The sequence below is a fragment of the Marmota flaviventris genome, chromosome 3 (genome assembly GCF_047511675.1).
Source record: "Marmota flaviventris isolate mMarFla1 chromosome 3, mMarFla1.hap1, whole genome shotgun sequence".
NCBI classification, from domain to species: domain Eukaryota; kingdom Metazoa; phylum Chordata; class Mammalia; order Rodentia; family Sciuridae; genus Marmota; species Marmota flaviventris.
The window spans coordinates 96,821,087-96,838,762 of record NC_092500.1 but is presented as its reverse complement, the minus strand read 5'-3'; the positions used below and the strand labels follow the sequence as shown (position 1 = coordinate 96,838,762).

At 40.9% G+C, this 17,676-nt stretch overlaps 1 protein-coding gene and 1 pseudogene across 3 annotated transcripts in view; both read right to left on the bottom strand.

Annotated features, from left to right (window-relative positions):
• The window catches only part of Gpr19 (G protein-coupled receptor 19), a 39,094-nt gene extending 21,753 nt beyond the window's left edge, over positions 1-17,341 (bottom strand). The window contains exons 1-3 of one of the 3 annotated variants that reach the window (XM_027955909.2): positions 17,265-17,341; positions 16,067-16,119; positions 1,478-1,634 (exon numbers count right to left, since the gene is read on the bottom strand). The gene's annotated coding sequence lies outside the window, so the exon portion shown is untranslated. Of the gene's footprint in view, positions 1-1,477; positions 1,635-14,956; positions 14,983-16,066; positions 16,120-16,442; positions 16,477-17,264 lie in introns of those variants that run through there. The other 2 variants (XM_027955908.2, XM_071609210.1) reach the window with 2 other exon arrangements.
• On the bottom strand, positions 11,962-16,094 carry LOC114108344 (solute carrier family 35 member C2 pseudogene; annotated as a pseudogene).
• Positions 17,342-17,676: the final 335 nt, after the last annotated feature.

Below are 17,676 nucleotides of genomic sequence, written 5' to 3'. Positions count from 1 at the left end.
AATTTTTTAATGTCAGAAATCTCCAACATTAAGAAATTAACAAATTTCTTCTTTTTATCCTTAAAAATCTAAATTAATTTCCAAAGAGAGCTCCATCCCCTCAAAGTATGCAATTATTTTAAAGCAATAAATCCAGTGAGTTTGACATCATAGCTTATGTGCATAATTTTGGAAGTTTAAATCTGTTTTAAGAACTAGGTAAGTGTTTTAAATATAATATTCTTAGGCTGGGCTTGTTACTGTGTTCTGAGGATGAAAGACTGTTTCTAGGTTCAATTTTTTAAAAATCAACCTTGATGTAATTTCAGATTTCTTTTTTTCCCCCCTCTTTAGACATCACTTGGTCACCATAGTAACATAGTGTTTTACTACCAGATATCTATACAACACAAGGGAAAGAACAGGCAATTACTTACTGGGTTATTTGGGGGCACAGAATGTGACTACTGGGATAATTCAAGATGAAATATAAATTTCACTGGGGATATGTTTTAGCCAGGCAAAATGATTTAATCTTCTAGTAGCATCAGCTGAACAAAATTTGTAGCCAAATAGACTACTGACATCATTTGAGATAATACAAACAGGCAAGCAACATAGCTCAGTGGTTAAGAGCATAGGTTTGGCGGTCAAGTTTCTTGGACCCAAATTCTAGTTTTACTATTTACTTAGCTGTGTGATCTTGCAAAAATTCCCTAACTATTCTGTGCCTCAGTTTCTTCATCTCTAAAATGTGTGCTGTAAAAATTAAATGATTGATTATGGTGTTTAGAATGGTACTTTGCCCATAGCAAGAAGTTTATAAGTATTTTTAAATAAACAAAATAAAAATTAAATTTCCTACTTCAGCTCTTTATGCTGGGTAGAAATAATCAGATACCAAGATTTGCGTTCATGGCAGATAATTTTAGCCTACAACTTTGGTAGATTCATTTGAGAACTTCCTCAGGGCTTTCTTGGTAGTAATTCTATAAGGTATAGAATTCTGTCCTCATCCAGAGCTGGGAACAATCACAAGTGCTCCTGTATCAAGAACATCAGAAAGCAGATGATGGCACAGCACAAAGGAACAGCACGACTGCCCACTCAGGCTCCCTAAGCTACTGCCAATAACCTCTGGGAACATGGGCAGAGAATAAGCAGCTGAAAAGGGGATGAGACAGGATTTTATTGTAGTGACAATGAAATCTAGTTGGTTTCTTTCCAGGATTCAAGAGAAAAAAAATTATTTTCATCAATGAGTGCTTCGTTTTATTATAAATTACTATACACAATTTCCATCCAGGCACTTACTCTGGAGGATTATTCATTTTACAGAACTAGCTAAGCATCTTTTCTAGACCCGTAACAAATCTAAAGCTCCTAAGGAGCATCTAAGCCAGGACAAAATCTCCAAATTCCCTGCAAAAAAAGAGAAAATATTATGTCCTCTGAGCAAAATTTTAGCTGTGATAACCGAGCGATCTCTATTACATACCTTCATCCGGACTTGATTTCTGAGAAGGTCTCCTTGGGTCTTCTTGGTCAGGCACAGACCTTGCATAGGAGTTTGGAGAATGCCATAAACCACCAGGAAATCTTGGGGACACGCTCATATCTGTCCTCTGCCTTCCCCTTGGCTCACAGCCTGCTTCCTGGTAGGGAGACAAGATGACGCTGTGCTGGGTAGACTGTTAAACCATCTTCCCGCCCCCAGCCCCACTCTCTGGGCACCCCTCCCTTCTCCTTTCCAAGGCTCTGGAATGTGTCACATGGGAAATGGATCATGTGGCTCAAGGGGAGAATGTGGCCATCTTCTCCTTCCCTTCCCCCACTTTTCCTTTCAGCTGCGGAAATCTCTGACCTGATTGGCTCCTACCAAAAATCTCCATATGAAAAGGGGAAGATTCAACTACCCAAACCTCCAGCTTTCTCTACTTTCTTTTTTTTTTTTTTTCATCCGACAATTTCATCTTGAGCATGCAGAGCTGCTTGGTCTGGGAGGGAAATGATGCTTTCTCGCCAATCTTTCTTTTTCTCTATCACCATCAGTATCCTGACATGGCAAGGTGTTCCTTAACTCCCCTATGGAGCCCCCTTAGCACAGCTGGGACAATCGAGTGTTCAGCACCACGGACAGCATTACAACCCATTCAGCACTCGTTAAAGTCATTTGTCCATTTCTTTCTCAGGTAAATAAAAATATTTCAAAATATTTCCCTGAGGTCTTCTATGTAAATATAAATTATACCATATATTTGGGATTCTGACTTCCTCTACTGTCAACTTACTTATAAACTTACCTTATAAACATAATTTTTATTTCTTTAAACCCTACCCTTTAGATATACTGTTTTTGTTTTCTTTTTCATTTTGGAGGAGGATAGAAGGTGGATTTTCATAACCGTTTTACTATATGTCCATATCTCTATGCTTATGGGAAAAACCATAACAACAGAGGAATTCTTGGATGTAAAAGCCCAGATATCTTTAGCCCCATCCCTAGGCCTCAGGCAAGGCTGAATAGAGGCAGGATGCAAGCCTGGCTTGAGCTGTTTTGTGTGGGTCTATCCTGCTTTGCTGACGTCCTGGTTGCCATGGTGCTAGGTAACTGCTGAAGGGGATGATTTCTTTCAAAACCAGTCACCATGGGACCCTGATGACTAAAGAAAGGAACAAGGAAAAGGCTGAATTGCCGAGAGGGCGTTCAATTAGTATTTTCAGAACCAAATTTACCTAATGGGACCTTTCCTTACTGAATTGTTGCTGACCCTAAATATTGAAAGGATTCTGGGAATCAGTATGAACACTGAAATGTTAACTCCTCCCATCCTCCCGTTGCTTCCATCTAGGTGCAACTGAATGAAAATGCCAGCCTTGTAGAATGATTGTGGAGTGTCATCATAGAGTGGTGGGAAGAACACAAGAGAGGTACTTCTCTTTAGGTTGGGACTTCTTTTTTTTTTTTTTTTTTTTTTTTTTTTTTTTTTATTTTTTATTGTGGGTTGTTCAAAACATTACAAATTTCTTGACATATCATATTCCACACTTTGATTCAAGTGGGTTATGAACTCCCACCTTCACCCCATACACAGATTGCAGAATCACATCAGTTACACATCCATTGATTTAGGTTGGGACTTCTGACTTTTGGGGAGCCATTCATCTGAGTCCAAACAGTCTTAATTGACAAATACATTAGAATCAAACCTCCTAATTATTGATACTTGAAACAGTTTGCAAATGCTTTACAATTTTAGGAGAAAATGAAAAATAGTTTTGAATATAAATTGTTAAGTTATTTTAAATAAATATAAATTCAATAATTGGACAGCATTTGGATGACCCCAAATCAGGAATTTAAACTAGGTAAAAACTTGTTTCATAAGGTTGGCATATAACTAACTGCTTCTGAGATTCCAAATAAAGGCAATTATGACTATTGATGTTTTGGAGGAGAAATGCTAACATACAATGTGCATAAATGCAAACTTTGTTAAAAGAAAGGTGGCAGAGAGGAGCTGGAGTGTAATTTTAAGACCTTGACTCAACATCCATGGTTTAAGATATTGATATTTCTTATTTTTATTTTAGAAGAGTCAAGTTAATTCTAGTTTTTCTATATAAGACTCAAAGAAATTTAAGTCTTAATTCTGACATTTGCCACTTTCAGAAAATCCACTTATCAAGAAAGCTATATGCACAGCCAGGCCTGGTGGCACACACCTGTAATCCCAGCTACTCAGGAGCCTAAGGCAGGAGAATTGATAGTTCAAGGCCAGCCTGGGCAATTTAGTGAAAGTTTGTTTCAAAATAAAGAATAAAAAGGGATGGGGCTTAATTCAGTGGTAGAACACTCCAGGTTCAATTCCTAGTACCACCAAAAAAAAAAAAAAAGAAGAAGAAGAAGAAAAGAAAGAAAGCTAGATACAAATGTTAAGAAATTCTTAGGGCAACCCCTATTGGGTCCCCTCTTGCCCTGCCTCTTTTCTTCTCACTTGAATAAATCCTACTCCTTAAAAAAGAATCTTAAAAGTCAGCAGGCTGGTGACTTGAATATCACCTCCTCACTTGGTCAAATAATAATAACAATAAGAACAACTAATATTTTAACACGTGCCAGGTATTTACAAACATGGTGTCCCTAATTGTCCTATCAACTCAATGAGAGGAATTATTATAAATATTTCTGTTTTACAAATGAAGAAACTGAGGCTCAAGAAAGCTAAGAAGCTGCACAGTTTTAGGGTGAAAGCTAGGACTTGGAAACATCTCACCTACTACAGAGGAGGCACAGTGTACTATACTATTCTTTATCATGAATAAATTAGACTAAAATAATGGGTCAAATTAATGCAATATGATCCACTACTACAGGCCTTTGATAGGAGAAATCTCAAATATCTTTTGAAATTATTTGAGACCAAAGAAGAAAAAAAAAAGAAATAAAATAAGAAAAAAAATTATTTCTCTCTTTTAAGATGATTGCATATATCCATAATGGTTTAATGACAGAATAATAAAAATAATTTACAGGGTGTCATAATCTAAAATACTGTAAGGATGGCTATAAAACATGTTATATAATGTACTAATTCTGTGTGTGTGTGTGTGTGTGTGTGTGTATATATTTTACCTTATTTTATTTTTGTGGTGCTGAGGATGGAACCCAAGGCCTCACACATGCAAGACGAGTGCTCTACCGCTGAGCCCCAGCCCCAGCCCCACTAATTCTGTTTTTAAATGTTTAATTTGTAGATAGTTGTCTTCTATCCAAACCCACAAAACCCCACGACACTTGAAGAATTGAGGTATCTCTAAAAAAAAAAAAAGAATGTGTGTGTGTGTTTTTCCCTCCTTGGCCTAGGGAGTCTAGTTACCTTTGAATAGTGTGGCACTGTTTGAAAGTTACAAAAGGAATAGAGGGAAAAGGAATTAATATTTGCCTTCTGAAATTTAAAATAGGAGCAAAATAGACTTGAAATCTAGTCTTGACTAAATTCCTTTATTCTGCCCTTGGCTTGTCATCAACCAAATCTAGATGTTGCTCACAGTTTTTTTTTTTTTTTTTTTTTAAATATGTATTTTTTTAGTTGTAGATGGACACAATACCTTTAAAAATAAAGGTATTTATTATTTTTATGTGGTGCTGAGGATCTAACCCAGTGCCTCACGTGTGCCGGAGGAGTACTCTACCACTGAGCTCCAACCCCATCCCCGCCTCAGTTTTTTGTATAGTAAAGCTACATCTTCATGCAAAACTTTCCAAAGGGTGTCCAAAGAGTACAGACAGTCTTATGGGAACTAATTTCAAGATCCTCAGTGTCCACAAGCACGCCTTCTGGAACTGCTTTTCCTGAGAACTGGTGCAGTCAGGACACCATGCTGCTCTCAGTCTCCACTCAGTAGTTTTTCTTCCATTTTGCCATAGAATGTCAAACCTCTCACCACTGTTACCTCAAGCCCCACAATGGTGCATTCTTTGAACTTGCAAACCTCTTGAGGACCCAACAAAAGAACAACTGGAAATATTGGGGATGATTTTGAGAAAGTAAATGGCTCCAATAATTGGGTAACAAATCCTTTTAGAAGTAAGGAAATTTCCAGTTGCTTTAAACAAAATTGAAAACCAACTTCTATTCAACTGTCCACTGAGAAATTCATTAAAATGGTTTTCTTTTTGAAAAGCTCTTTTTTTTTTCTTAACAGAAGAATGTCAGCTAATAAATGCAATTTTATAATCAGAACACCATTTTTATAGCCTCCTATAAAATAACTGATTCAGGTAAAGATCATGATGGGTAATCAAATCATTAGTGAAAAGTAACTGCCTGAAGAAATGAGAAATATTTTTTAATATTTATTTTTTAGTTATAGATGGACACAATGTGTTTATTTTACTTAATGTGTTGCTGAGGATCGAACCCAGTGCCTCACACATGCTAGGCGAGTACTCTACCTCCGAGCCACAACCCCAGCCCAAGAAATGATAAATATTTATGGAGACGCAAATGCTAATTATCCTGATGTGATTATTGCACATAGTATACATATATTAAATTATAATACTCTTCCCCACTAATATGTATAATTATTATATATCAAAAAGTTATTGGGGAGCAGGTTGTTTACAAATTATTTAGAAAGTACAAAGGGAAATGTATTGTTTTCCATGGAAAGATTGTTGGGTGGGGGGTTACCATCTTAAACAAGTGACCAAATTTCACATCACTAATAATGGAATAATGTAAACTTAAGCCTGATGTGAAAGGATGTGATCTATTCAACATTACTGATGAAGTACTCTTTTAAAAATGTTTACCCTGAATCTGATCAAATATTGATACATAATATCTTTTCTTTTTTTTAAAGGCAAGGAGTAGACAGACAAGTTAAAAGACACCACAAGGAAATAATTAGTCAAATTGAGAATATAGAATATATAAGAGAGCTAGCCTAGAATCATCTAAAAGCCAACATCATGAATAAGGTTGCCTACCACAATGAGTTACCTCCATGCTGAGAGGAGTGTTTGAGGCAAAGGATCTCTTCCTTTCGGGACTACTGTCCAACTCCCTCATACTTCATCCCTGAATTTTTTATGGTCATTTGGGCCAATGGCAAGTTCCACAACAGCATGATCAAAAAGAGATAGGGTAGTCAATTATCCCAAGCCTTCCCTGTTCCTTTGAAACATGGATGCTGAATTAACAGCCAGGAGACTATAAAAGCTAAAGCTAGGTGACCCCATACCAGTGGCCAGTGGGAAACAAGTCTGCAGAAGGAGGTGGTTTGTGCTCCCTAGGAGATTTACCCGAAACCAGAGACTGGATGTGAGTTCACCAGTTGAATCTTCAGCATCACAGACCAGCAGATTCCCCAGTGATTAGGAAGATAAGGGCAATCATGCTGGGAACCTGTAGGTACCAACCAGTGCACACTGTAGGCTGAGAATGAGGCCAGGGGTACCCTTTCTGTCTCATCAGTGACAAAGATTGCGTACGTTATCCCTCAACCTCTGTACAAATGGACGTCAACTTCAGAAAAGATGACGGACTCTCCTGGGGAAGCACTATGAAAGATGAAACATTTTTATCCATAGGAGACTTATCATTGTCTAAAGGTATTTAATGAATTCCTTCTTAGTGCATATTAATTACACAGAATAATGAATTTTGTTGTAGCATATTCATATATGTATATAACATATTTTGATCATTTCCATCCTTATTTAGCCCTCTTGTCCTTTTCTCCCCATTTGTTTGTTTGATTTTTTTGTTTTGTTTTCTGGTTCTAACAGGTTGTGGTGGTATTAAAATATGTCCATAAATTCTCTGATATGCCTCCTTTCAAGTGATAAAATCTAGTCTAGCTAGGCACAGTGGCACATGCCTGTAATCCCAGCAGCCTGGGAGGCTGAGGCAGGAGTATCTCAAGTTCAAAGCCAGCCTTAGCAAATTAGCGAGGCACTAAGCAATTCAGTGAGACCTTGTCTCTAAGTAAAATACAGAAAGGGGCTGTGGATGTGGCTCAGTGGTTAAGTGCCCCTGAGTTCAATCCCAATTCCTGGAACCAAAAAAAAAAAAAAAAAAAAAAAGGTGATAAAACCTAGTGTTTCACCTTGAATGTAGACCAAACTTAGTTACTTGTTTCTAATAATAGAATGTTCCAGAACTAATTCTATGTAATTCTGAGGCAAGATCAGAATAAGGAGAGTTTCTAGTTGACTCTCTTCCTCTTGAATTATTCTGGAGCAAGTCAGCCATTATGTTATAAGAACAATCCTATTGCCTTATGAAGAGGCCCATATGTAGAAAACAGAGGCTTCTCACAACCAGTACCAACTAGCTAAACATGTTAGTGCGCTGCCTTGGAAGCAGATCCTCTAGCCCATCAAGTGACTGCAGCCTAGCCAACAACTTGACTATGGCTTTGTGAAACCCTAAATTAGAAGGCCCAGTTGAGTTGCTCCCAAATTCCTGATCCACAGAAACTACAAGATAATGTTTACTATTGCTTTAAGATACTATATGGTGGGTATTTTTTTATGTGGTAATAAATGACTAATACACAGAGAAAACTTGACAAAATAAGAGACCTCATTTTGTGAGATATCTGAGATGTAATGAGTTAAATAAGTGTCCTTGCTATACGCATGTGTGTCTCTGATGTGGAAGGCTATCTGGTTTCATTATACATGAACATCAAGGGGAGAACACATTAGGTACATAACTCTATTGTCCAGTGAAAAAAAGAAGGCCACTTAGGTGGAGATGGATTTGTCACAACGACTCAGGAATTTCAGGAAACTTAAAGAAGTGGCAGCCAGACCTTAGATGGAACAGAAACAGGGGCCCAGAAAGCTGTCAAAGCCAAGATAACTATTTCTTTCTCTTTGGGGTCACATGGCCTATTGTCTCTGATTCCCTCCCCCACATCTCTCTCTTCATTAGCTGCGTTCATTTGCTTCTCTTGGGAGATCAGCTAGTTTTGCTTGTTCCACACTGCATTACTTGCCCCTAAATAGTTGCTCACGAAGGCCAGCCTTGGATCTGAAATATATGTGCCTTTACAAAGTCAATGTTCCTATCTAAATAACCTAGCCACTCATGTTCTGATTCTAAATTCTTAGGAGGCAGGGTCTGTCTGACCCAGCTTGTCATATATAGAGAGCTGTGTCCAATCAGTTGTGGGTACCAAGATAGAGAAGAATTCTATTATCTTCTCAGTGCCCCTCCCTCCCTGGTTTATGTGTGTATGTGTGTGTATGTGTAAGGGGGAGGGGGTGCATTAAACCAGGGTGCTTTACCACTGAGCTACATCCCCAGTCCTTTTTATTGAGATAGGGTCTTGCTAAGTTATTGAGGCTGGCCTCGAAATTGCAATCCTCCTACCTTGGCCTCCCGAGTCACTGGGATTACAGGCATGTGCTACCACACCCGGCACATCTACTACTCTCTCAATGTCTGCTGGGTTTCATCTCCTCTATGGCTGTGTCTCATTCACTCCTCTCCACTCCAAAGTATACTCACATCTTTCTTTATTTATTTTTGGTGCTGAGGATTGAAACAGGATCTTGAACATGCTAAGCATTCACTCTACCACTGAGCTATAACCTCAGCCACATCTTTCTTCTTAATTTTCACACATTACTTCTATTACTGAATCCATCACATTACACTATGTTCACAGATTGTGTAAAGAGGAAAATCATCCAATCTATCTTTTTACCTCTAGGATTCAAAAAACCAAGTAGGCACTCAACTCAATAATAGTTCCTAGCACACTGAACTAGCATGACTTTTGGAGTTAACCTAAAGAAACTTAATTTTTATTTTCCACTGTCCTTTGAAAATACAGGCATGTGCAACAACATTACAGGCAGTGACACACGCCTGTGATCCCAGTGAGGCAGGAGGATTGAGCGTTCAAAGCCAAACTCAGCAACGGCAAGGTGCTGAGCAACTCAGTGAGACCCTGTCTGGAAATAAAATACAAAACAGGGCTGGGGATGAGGCTCAATGGTTGAATGCCCCTGAGTTCAATCCCCAGTCCAAAAAAAAAAAAAAAAAAAACACCTTGTAGGGTTGGACATGGTGCATGCCTGTAATCCCATAACTTGGGAGACTGAGGCAGTTTGAGGCCAGTTTGAGGCCAGCCTCAGCAATTTAGTAAAAATGTAAAAATGGCTGGGGATATGGTTCAGTGGTAAAGCGCCCTGGGTTAAATTCCTGGTACCAAAAAAAAAAAAAGGAAAGAAAGAAAAAGAAAACACCTTGTAGGGGTTGGTTGCTCCTCTATCTCTGAATTAAAACTTCAGTGGTCCCATTACTATTTTTGTTCATCTGTAGTTAAGATATGTTAATACTTAAAAATATCCAGTCTTGTGGAATAGTCAAAATTTGGCAACCAACTTAAAGCTTAAGCTTTTTTCCCCTCTTCCCAGTATATGTTTGCTTGCTTTCAAGTCTTATATCTGTATCCAAGTCTTGAACTGTATCAATTGTATAGAATTTTATGTCTAACAGTACTCAAAGAGGAAGAAAGATGGAGTCTATACCCTTCTATGTAGGACGAGAATACCATATTGGTATAATATGAAACTTTTTTTGAACAAGGTCAACAGGCATTTGATATCCACAAAGCAAAAAAGACCTAACTACAGTTTTCTTCCAGTTGGGCCTAAGCTTTTTCCTGTATGAAAGTACTGGTGGCCTACAGCAGCTGGAAGAGCTCTCAAGAACCTGAAGCATCATTTGTCATGGGCTCACTCTAACTCGTAAGAACCATCTGAAGCCTGATGCAGTGGCACACACTTGTAACCCAGCAACTCTGATGTCTGAGGTGGGAGGATGGCAAGTTCAAGGCCCGTTTGGGCAACTTAGTGAGACCCTGTGTTAAAATAAGTAAAAAGGCTAGGGATATTGCTCAGAGGTAGAAACTTCCTGGTTTCTATCTCTAGGAAGAAGGAAGAAGGGGGGGGAGGAGGAAGGAGAAGAAAAGGAAGAGGCGGAATAGGAAGGAGGAAGAAGAGGAGGAGGATAAGGAGGAGGAGGAGAAAAAAAATCTGAGACAAAGACCAATCTGTCTAGCATGCCTGCCAATCCCATATGGTGTCTTTCATTAACTGTATGCTTGTTTCTCAAGCAAAGGGACCCACATAAAGACAGTAACCAACATAGCAAAAGATATTCCTGACCATTATAACACTGGGTCATGGTATGAAGTACTATGGTGGTTTCAATATCTGAATTACTCATATCTCTAGAAATCAAAATTGTCCTACTAGAAAGTAGTCTCTTAGAAGCTGAAATTCCTCTCCCAGAAATACCACCTTTCCTAAATGATTCTCTAGTCATTGAAATGTTACAAAGACAGGCTTAGATCTTAATTTTCTTGTATGTCAATACCAACAAAACCACCTGTCTGGTCAGCATTGTCTCATCAACTCTGACAGGCTATGGGAAGAGATTCATAATCAAAGCCCTGCTGCACAAGCTTTCCCACCAGCCCCCTTCCACTGAAGAAGGACACACACTTGCATGCACTTTAATCATGCCTGAGGCCCTTCCCAACTCATGGAAGAGATGTAGAAAAGCAATGAAGACATCATCATCTGTGTTGCCAGTGCTAGATTAAAGGACCAGCCTCAAATCCTTCCATCTCTACAGCAAATCCTGCATATTCCTGGCATCTATATTAATGACTTCATTACTAATCTTCCCCAAATCAGCATGCTTACTCCTGTCTTATCACAGGGTCTTCCCTCCAGAATATATCTCACGGTATCCTACTCATCCATCCATATCAAGTGTTAGCCTTTGTCCCTCTAGAAAGTTTTCAAATGTACAAGTATTCAGATCCAAAGGTCTAAATCAAAGGTCTAATTTCTTTTCTCCTTCTGGAGGGAACTGAGTTTTTGTTTGTTTGATAATGGAGATTGAACCCTGGGGCACTTTACCACTGAGCTTTTTATTTTTTATTTTGAAACAGTGTCTCAGTTGCTTAAGGCCTTGCTAAGTTGCTGAGACTGGCCTCAAACTTGCAATTTTCCTCCTCAGTCTCCAAGGTTGCTCAATTACAAGAGTATGCCACTGTGCTTGGCTCCGGAGGAAACTCTTAAAGCAATGGTGGTTCTCAGCCTGAGTTCCAAAATGGAGAACTTTTTAAAACATACTTATGTCCAGAGATTCTGATTGAATGGTCTAGGGGGAAATCTTGGTATTAGGATATTTTGACGCTCCCTTGTGATTTTTTTTTTTTTTTTTACCATAAACCATTTATTTCCAAATCTGCTGAGAAAGATACTGTCCAGGTGATGAGATCCCAACCTCTTCACACCCCAACTGCCCTGCAGTCCAAGGTCAGTCCCCTTAGAAAGCTGCTATGCCTCTAAACTTAATCTTGGGCTCAGAGCCTGGTCAACAATTGAGAAAGACCCGCCCATTTCCTTTTCCATCATGAACCCAAGACAGTGTGGGCCTAGCTCCAACCAGGTCCAAGGCTGGCCTGGTGCTTATCCAGTTGACTAAGCTCCAAAAAGAAGGGAAGAGTAGGAGCCACAAGCCCCTGACCTAGCCCCACCACAGGTGACTCCCAAGTCACCTCTCCCAGATGGTGTAAAGAGCCACTAGGGCCCCAAGCTGCTGCCAAGTGGTCATCACAGTGCAGCCTGCATCCAAGTTGCTCCCCTGGCTGTTCACTGATGCCTCTGAGCATAAAGTGCTCTGCCTCCTCATTGTCCTCATCCTCCTGCTGGCTGCTTCAGAGCAGCAGCTCCAGGTCAGGGCTGGAGTCCAGGCCCTTCAGGGGTTTATATCCACCATCACCTCTGGAGTGTATTGCTTTGAGGGCAACATGAAGGGATATTCCCAAGAGGCAGAGGGCAAAGCCCAGCCAATTCAAGAGGCTAGTCTGATCACCCAGCAGGTGTGCTGTCAGCAGCAAAGTGCAGACTTCCTTAAAAATGCCAGCAATGGAAAGAGTGAGGCTGGAGGTTCTGGAAGCCAGGGGAACTCAGAGAAACCCAAACTGAAGGTGAGAATCCTACCAAGGAAGAGACTCCCAAGTACCCATAGGAGCAGCCCTATATCCTTCAAATATGGCAAAAAGAGGGAAAAAGCATCAGAAACATAATGGCTGCTGGTGGAACATGGTATTGATGGGGTTATGTAGGCCCAGCTCAGCCTTCTGTAGGAGCATCTGGGTGAAGGTCCAGTGAATTCCACTGATGAATGAGGTCCCCAGTACCAGGGCGAAGTTTTCCATGTTGAAACTGGGTGGACTTGTAGATGGACATGAAAAGGCCCCCCAACAATGAGGAGAACCACCAGGACCAGTGCTGCACTCAGCTCCCGTCTCCATCTTGAAGATCAAAGAGAAGTTCAAGATGAATAGCACAGCGGAGGACTCGGTCATGGTGTATAGAAGAGGCTGGAGACTTCTTGGAAAGCTTCTGGGAGCCAGGGAGGAGCTGAGAGCAAGGGCTGGTCCCAGAAAGTGATGGAGTAACTGGCCCATTGGTCAGGTGCACAGACAGCAGCTGGACAGACAAAGAGCTTGGCCTTCAGGGAAGCATCAGGGTGTAGTCGGTACTCACAGTGAGATGGTGACAGAGGAAGCTCCAGTTGGACGACCCCGCATCAAGTGCTGTTGCCAGTGCTATAGGGGCCACTGTTCTGAGGTAGTTGGTCCAGCTCAACACTACACAGGCCCTATGGCTGGAGCACTGAACCAGTGCCCTGGACAGGGCAGAAAAGAAGATCACAGCCAGGGGGATCATTGTCATAAAGAGGGGGAAGTGAAAGCTCTTTGTCAGCCATTTGTTGCAGAAGGTGATGCCAATGAGGAGCAGTAGTAGAGAAGGACCAGCCCCAGAGTCAACACTGCCTTCCATACAAAGATCACGTCAAGGGCCCACTTCCCCATCTGTGGAGGCTGCAATGCCCTTGCTCCTGGGCCATAACAGACAGGCACCTTTCTTGAAAACAGCCATCAGAAAGAGCAGCAGCTGGACCATGACTTTCAACAAGCAGCTGCCCTAGCCGGAAGGGTTCTCTTTGCCTCTGTAGGGTTTGGAATGGTCAGTGGAGCCCCAGATGGAGTCCTAACCTATGGCACTGGTGGCCTAGGCCAACACGTTCCATGGTAAGCTGGATGCTAACCATGGACCCTAGTTCTACTGCTCCACCAGGGTGCTCCCAGCCAGGCTCTCTCGTTATTCTAACATGCAAGAAAGGTAGAGAACTTGTCTTAAGGCTCTCTAAATAAAGATGGACCTATATCCATAGAGCATCCACAATTCATTGGGTAGGTGAAGTGCATAAATGTGGCAGGAGGCTGAGAGAAGAAACTCATTTTTTAAAAAAAAAATATTTTTTAGTTGTAGATGGACACAATATCTTTGTTTATTTATTTTTATGTGATGCTGAGGATCGAACCCAGTGCCTCATGTGTGCGAGGCAAGTACTTTACCACTGAGCCACAACACCAGCCCCAAGAAACTAATTTTTTATCATATACTATATACCAAGTTCTATGTGAGAAACTCATGTTCTCTTTCTAATAGTACCTTATTTTAAATGTCATAATAATAATAATATGTGATAAGGACTGTTATCCTTATTTTACACACAGGGAAACTGAGGCTCTGAGAGGTCACAAAGAATGACTGGCAGACTCAAAAATCAAACCCCAGGCTGGGCACAGTGATGCATGCCTATCATCCCAGTGGCTCAGAAGGTTAAGGCAGGAGGATCGTAAGTTTGAAGCCAGCCTCAGTAACTTAGTGAAGCCCTAAGCAATTTAGCGAGACCCTGCTGAAAATTTAAAATAATAATAATAAAAGGGCTATGGATGTGGCTCAGTGGTTAGGTGCCCTGGGTTCAATCCCTAGTACTAAAAATAAAATTTAAAAAAATAAAACCCCACTTGGCTCCCAGTCTACACACTTCCTAAGACATCATACTTAGATATCATGCCTCAGAGATGGATAATCCTAATCAATAAAGTCCAGAAATACTATTCTATTACATCCATGGGTTTTCTTTCTGCAGCATTTTCCTATGAATTTCACATATTTAACCCAATATGGGTTAATATTGGGTTACCAGGATATACTCTAAGCTGCCAAAATAAAGTGAAGTGCTCTAGGAGAACTGCTTGGTAGGAAACTACTCTGGCTGCAGCTGCTGCTTCTTTTTTCTTTTCTTTTTTTTTTTTAAAGTCTTTTGATACAGAGTCTCAATATGCTGCCCAGAATGGCCTCAAATTCCTGGGATAAACAGATCCTCCTATTTCAGCCTTCTGAGTAGCTAGAACTAAAGGCATGTACCACCAGGCTTAGATTCCATATCTGGATTTTTATTAAATACTTCCATTTTATATATTCATACCTACATTCTTCTCCATCATAGTTAGCTTCAGTCCTGTAGTTTATCATATTTAGTGTTCTTACAGATGAAGTCATATTGCTTACCTATCAGCCATTCCTTTGTTGGGCCTAGAAAAATTATGAATTCCATAAGCATTCTTTTGCCTTATACTCCAGACAGTACACAAGGAATGAAAAGATAGTCATGCTGGGTGAGGTGGCACACATCTGTAATCCCAGCTACTCAGGAGTCTCAGGCAGGAGCATTGCTTGAGACTATGATTTTGGGGCCAGCCTGAGCAACATACTGAGACCCTATCACAATATATAGATTTGCAGAGATACACATTTATGTTTGTATACACACACACACACACACACACACATACACACACACGAAGTCAGCTCTCTGCATCCATGGATTCCACATCCTCAGACTGAACCAACAGATTGAAAATATTTGAAAAAAATTTGCATCTGTGCTGACAGTAGCAAATGTACAGACAGTAGTCTTGTCATTCATTATTCCTTGAACAATACAGTATAACATCTATTTACATAGCATTCAGGCTGATTTAGTATTATAAGTAATTTAGAGATGATTTAAAGTTTACAGGAAGTCATGCATAGATTATATGCAAATAATTTTGTCATATTATGTGAGGGACTTGAGCAATGTGGATTTCAGCATTCCTGAGTGGTCCTGGAAGCAATACCCTGGGATACTGAGGATGACTCTCCAGGCTAAGCTGCATAGAACTGTTCCCTATAGCAAGGTGGACCTCTGGGAAGTTATTGGCTAGACGTATATAATTCTGTAATGTGCCAGCTACACATCTGAGTAAGTTGGTAGCTAAATTCCATCTTTTTTTTTTGGGGGGGGGGGGGGCGGGGGGGCAGGGAGATGGGGAGGGTTGAATTCATGGACACGTTCACTGAGCCACATCCCCAACCCTATTTTTTCATTTTATTTAGAGACAGAGTCTCACTGAGTTGCTCAGTCCCTCCCTTTTGCTGAGGCTGGCTTTGAACTTGTGATCCTCCTGCCTCAGCCTTCCAAGCCACTGCGATAGAAGCATGAGCCACTGTGCTCGACTTAAATTCCACCTCTCATTACACGAAATCTACACTTCATTCTGGCTGAAGGGTAGAGTTAGTGGGAGGTAGCAGGGCCAGGGGACTCCATTAGAAAGAGGAAGGCACTTTGGGTGTTACCTTTAAGATGTCGCTGGGCAAAATCCAGTGCTTGCACAGGTGTTCCAAGTATCCTAAGAGAGAAAGAGGCCAGATTAGTGAGAAGTCTCACAACAGTTCCTAAATTCCTATTCCTGTTGGTATCTCAGTCCTTGCTCAGGATTTAGGGCTTTTAGAGTCTCCCTTGCTTCACTCTCTTAGGGACATTCCCATTTCTACTTGATACATCATGGACTAAATGTGTGGCATTTCTGCCTTTTTTATTTATAAACATGCATAAACATTTTAAGAAAAACTTCCTCTACTGCCAGCAGTTCTTTCTAGCCTCACCTCTCAGGTATGCTATTTACTCTCTTTATTTACCTCAAAAATTCTCTGGTTCTTCCCACTGCATTACCTTAGTTCACACATCTTTATCACAATCTTCAGGGGGAAAAAATTCTTTCGTCCCTCGGAATCATTCCTTTATGGCGCTCCCAGAGTTATGTTTCCAAACACATAAACTCCTCGTTCTTATTTAAAAACCTTTACAGGCTCTGTCCCACTCCCGCTCCTTTGGCACTGGGTTTGCTGAAACCTCTGAATTCACGGCCAACACACAAATAGAAAGAAGGGACCACCATACAACCAAATAGAGTTTTAGCTAAAATTTTCGAACAATGTAGTGTTGTGTACTTGAATCCACGGTATCAACGTGACGGATATTCTCAAACGTCTAGTTTGGCTGCCAATTACCAGGCAGAAAGTTTTGAAATGTTTGCGCGCTAAAAGCCAAACGCATGCGCAAACTGCCACCGACTGTGTGGGCGGGGTGTGTGGGGGAGAAACGTCCGCTTCCCCGCAGCAGATCTCGCGTTGTTTGGCGTAGGCCAGAGCGCGGAGAAGTTCTATGTGGCGCTTCGAGGCCCGCCCCACCCTGCCCCGCCTCCCACATCCCCAGAGCTGTAGTGCGGTGGTCAACAAAGTCAGCGAGGGAACCGTTGAGGCTGCTGTGACTACCCCGGAGGCTAGCGGCACTTCCTCAGCGGCTGAGGAATTCTGCGCACAACCTCTCTGTGACGCTCTGGAAGCCGCACAACCAGTTTTTTAGAAATAAGAGCTAAAAAAAAAAAAAAGTGAAAAATACAAAAAAACTGGATAACTTATCGCCCTAAGACGCAAGGATTTGTTTAGCTTTTTCTCACTATACCGAAAATCCCTTTAGCTACCAAGCACGTACCACTGCGCCTGCGCGGCGATGTGTTTACCAACCAGCAAAGAGCTTGGTCTCGCTTCCCGCCGCGGGGAGCACCTTCGTTTGCTGCCGTGACGTGTAATACGTAATGAAAATCATGTTTTCATCTGGAAACGCGGACCGGAGGCTTAAAACAGGACAGTTGAAGTGTAACAGCTCGAAAGTAGTGAAAATAAGAATGGTCATGGAAACTGAACACCCAGAAATCGGTGCCATGTCAGAGCTGTCGTGGAAGATGTTTATAATGAACGTAACATGATAGCCACTTTAATCATAACCAAGAATTAAGCAGCAACAGAAAACCAAATGCATAGGGTAGCATTTAGCTATCTATTTAAAATATGGGCTCTGCAATGGTAAAAATGCAAGTAAGCCTAAAGCTAAGGCCAAGTTGTTC